Source organism: Oryzias melastigma, linkage group LG20 (genome assembly GCF_002922805.2).
Source record: "Oryzias melastigma strain HK-1 linkage group LG20, ASM292280v2, whole genome shotgun sequence".
NCBI lineage: Eukaryota > Metazoa > Chordata > Actinopteri > Beloniformes > Adrianichthyidae > Oryzias > Oryzias melastigma.
The window spans coordinates 5,178,612-5,182,726 of NC_050531.1; the positions used below are offsets into that span (position 1 = coordinate 5,178,612).

General features: G+C 41.0%; 1 protein-coding gene across 1 annotated transcript in view; it reads left to right on the forward strand.

The window, feature by feature from the left end:
* Window positions 1-336, forward strand: part of cdv3 (carnitine deficiency-associated gene expressed in ventricle 3) — a gene marked incomplete in the record, with an annotated part of 7,287 nt that extends 6,951 nt beyond the window's left edge. The window contains 1 exon segment of the mRNA XM_036217315.1: window positions 1-336.
* Window positions 337-4,115: the final 3,779 nt, after the last annotated feature.

The window sequence follows — 4,115 nt, forward strand, 5'->3', positions numbered from 1 at the left end:
CAGCCGTTCAACCGGCTGTTTCACGTAGAAACAGTTTTTTATCCGCATGCTGACGACACTCTGGAGGTGGCGGTCATCCTCACAATCTCTTTATTAAGTGACCTTACTGACGAGGAGTCGGTTCTTCACGGGCGGCGTCCCGCCGTCGTCTCTCACCACTTTGCAAAAGAGAGGAAACGTCTCCGAAGGTCCCGGTCCAGACTTTAGTGCTGTTGTAGTTTGCCTGATGATTACAGCTATTAACTGTCATTCATGTCCACTGGTGGATCTTCTCCTCTTTACCTTCAAACATGAAAAAATGAATAAATAAAGCTTGTTTCTAATCCGAGAAGGTTATTTTGGCCGCAGATGTTTGATATTTACAAGAAAACTGATTTTATCACTGGGGTTCTGCAGACTCTTTTCCACTAAACAGCTGTAATGTTTTATTTTGATATTTGTGGGGAAATATTGTGATAAAAAGCAAAGAATAATTATAATCCACTATTTTACCCAGCTAGTCAGAGCTGCATGCAAGTTAATGTAAAACCACATTTTTTTTTCAAATTGCAGCTTTTCTGTTGGTTTTATCTCCATAGCAACTATTTTATGTTTTGGTCGCCAGGGAATTCTGAACAGATCGATGTCCATTTCAGAAGAATCGGCAAAAGTACATTTTTGGATTTCCTTAGCAACTGATGTTAGTTGTTGACCACGCCCACATTTCTGATTCGTCCACATCCTGTGTTATATCATTTGCTCAGTTAAAATCAGGGATCCATGCATAACATTTTCACAATGTTCCGTTAAAAAATGTTCAAGTTATAGGAGTGCGCCACTTTTGCTAGCTCGCCACGTGCGCACCGTTCAAAATCAACAACTTCTAATTGCAACAATTTTTCCCCACGATTGCTTTCCAAGGATGCCCAAGAAGTTAGGAAACCATAAAAATCCCCTGGACGAGTTTTCGTCTGTAGCTAGTAGTACTAACATTTGTTATAATTCAAGATGGCGGCCTCTTCTTTAGGTCAAAGGTCAACAAAACTCCAGGAGTGGTTGTAGACTTAAGCTGGTATCATGTTGGAAATTTTGTGAAAATAACTAAAATAAATAAAAGTTTAATTTTCCCATATTGTGGAGAAAAGTAAAATATGCAAAATCTCAGATTTTGAAACAAAATGGCTGCCAAGCTGTAGGTCAGGCGGCCATCCTATAATAAACTTCCTTTGGGTGTCCTCAACATATCTATTTTGAAATCATTTGTAAGGCTCCAAAAATGATTTTTTTTTTTTAGCGGTTTTAGTCGCTGTGATGTCATCGTGTGGGGGAGGGGTTGTTAAATTTGGCCAAAGTTCCTTTTCGCTGAGTACTAGGTGTGTGCACATTTTTTTTTTTCCTTTGGGGCATGTGGTGGGGTCACATTTTTACTCAAAGGCGTACAATGTTCCATTCAAAAATGTGCGAGTAATAGGAGAAGGACGCTTTTGCTCGCTCGCTATGCGCTTCATAATCAACAAATTCTAATTGCAACATTTTTTCTCCCATTGCTTATAAATTATGCCTGAGAAGTTGGGAAATGATCGATGAAAATACCTTGGAAAAGTTTTTGTTTCTAACCAGTAGTACTAAGGTTGTTTTTTGAAATTCAAGATGGCCGCCTCTTACTGAGGTCAAAGGTCGACGAAACTCCAGGGATGGTTGTAGATTTAAGCTAGTGTTGTGTGTGAAATTTTGTGAAAATTGCTTTAAAAAAGGTCATATTTTTTCCATATTGTAGAAAATGTGAAAATTTTCAAATCTCAGATTTTGAAACAAAATGTCCGCCAAGTCTTACATTGAGTGCCCATCCTATAATTTCAACTTTTCCTTTGGATATCCCGAACATGAGTATTTTGAAAAAAAAAAAAAATAGTTGGCCCCACAAGTGATTTTTGGCCTGTTTATTTTTTTATGGTTTTGCTCTCTATGATGTCATCGTCTTGTGTGGGGGAGGGGCTGTTCAGTTTGACCAAAGTTCGTTTTCCCTGTGCGAGTAATAGGAGTACGCTATTTTCGCTAGCTTGCTGCGTTCACAAACTACATCTTCTAATTGCAACATTTTTTCCCCCAATTGTTTATAAAAGATGCCTGAGAAGTTTGGAAATAACTGATGAAAAATCCTAGGACGAGTTGTCGTTTTAAGCTAGTTGTATTAACTTTTTTTTAAAATTCAAGATGGCGGCCTCTTCCTGGGGTCAAAGGTTGACGAAACTCCAGGAGTGGTTGTAGACTTAAGCTTGTGTCATGTTTGTGGAGTTTTGTGAAAATCCCTTATAAAAAAATGTTCTTTTCCCGTATTGTGGAAAAAATGTAAAAATGGCAAATCTTAGATTTTGATACAAAATGGCCGCCAAGTCACAGGTCGAGTGGCCATCCCATAATAATTTTAAAACTTATTTTGGATATCCCCATCATGTATGTTTTTATGTATTTATTTATTGGCTCCAAAAGGGATTTTTAAATTTTTTTTAACAGTTTTGCTCGACCTTTAAAATGTCATCGTCTCTGGTGGGGGAGGGGTTGTTCAGAAAGGTCAAAGTTCATTTTTATAATTTTTTTTTTTTCTGTCCAGGTGGCGGGGGGCAAGTTTTTGCTCAAAAGTGCAAAAATTTGTTTGTGTGAGAAAGCAAAGCGAGATCAGTCACATTTGTTCACACTTTATTTGAATAATCGTTCATCTGTGAACCAGAAATCTTCCGTCTTCTTATAGTTTTCATTTTTCAGTTCTGTTTTCTCCAGGTGTGGAATGACTGATCAGAATGTGTTAATGGATGGGTTCTTCTTAGCATAACACACACTGGATGAGATTCTTCTTCGTCCCTCACCGCCATGGGCTATATGCACCGTAGACGTAGATAGATAGACAGACGCCTCATCTCCGGAGTGAACCAGCGGCGCCGCCATATTGCTGGGGTCAACCTAAGCTAGGTCTACATGCAAAAGCAGCTGTAGTCAACAGAGAATCGCTATCGTGTCGGTTGTTTGTTTTGCCTTCAAATGCAAAAACCCAAACTCTTTATGTAGCAGATCATGTCGACCTGGCCTCCCTGGCCTCCCGGTCTTCCTCGGAGAAATCCTCTTTGAAGTGGATGTGCATTTCCTTACAGACTCTCGCATCGTTCGACTGTTTCCACACATCATCCCGGACCACTCTGGATACAAACAGCAGGATAATTGGCCGGGGAGTGTTGTTGGAAGTTGCTGGATTTCCCTTTTTCCCCAAACGATGGACCGTGTCGACTGCCTCCCGCAGGCGGTCGGCGGCGATAGGAACCACCCGGTAAGGATGCCGATGGCCGTCTCTCTGATGTCTTCTCCGTCTTTCTCAGCCAAAGCGTTCAGCCTCAGGTTCCACCTTCGTTTGTACCGGCCGTGCTCGGCCACCGCCTCCCTCAGCCGCTTGTTTTTGCCGTCAAGTTCCGACACTTTCAAATTTTTCAAAGACACAAATTTTTCAAAAAGAACAAAATTGCAGAGCTCTTAGTAGCAGAACACACAACAATCACAATTAAGGACATATATAAAAACTAATAACACAGAGCCCACGAGGCACGTCCGAGGATCCAAGATGGCGGAATGAATGGACGTGCTTCGCGGGCTCCGGTCTAAGTTGGGGTTTTTTTCTGTCCTTGTCTGTGGTATTTTGAGCATTTGATAACTAAGAACACTCGTGTTTTTCTTTAGGTTTGTGGCTAGAGTCAAAGCTACTGCAGACTTTCTCCCCTTTTTTTTCTTCCTTCAATTTGAAAAACTAAAAGTGAGCTAGCCAAAACGGATGAGCATGACTGTTCCCTGGCCGATATTGACAAGGAGATGACTGAAGAAGCTGCTGCTGAAGACCTTACGGGGGATGGCGAGAGGTCTAAAGATCAGTCAGTGAAGCTTGCACACACTCCAATGAAAGCTCCTCGTTCTAAAAAGCAAAAAAGAGGGACTAGGCAGACAATAATCCTGCAGTTTGTGTCCAGAGTGATCCGGGATGAAGTCTGGAAACAGTCAAGAAATACGGGAGTCGGCAAGGAAATGCACATCCACTTCAAGGAAGAGTTCTCTAAGGAGGACAGAGTTCTTTGTACTTTTGATAACTCTTACGGTAA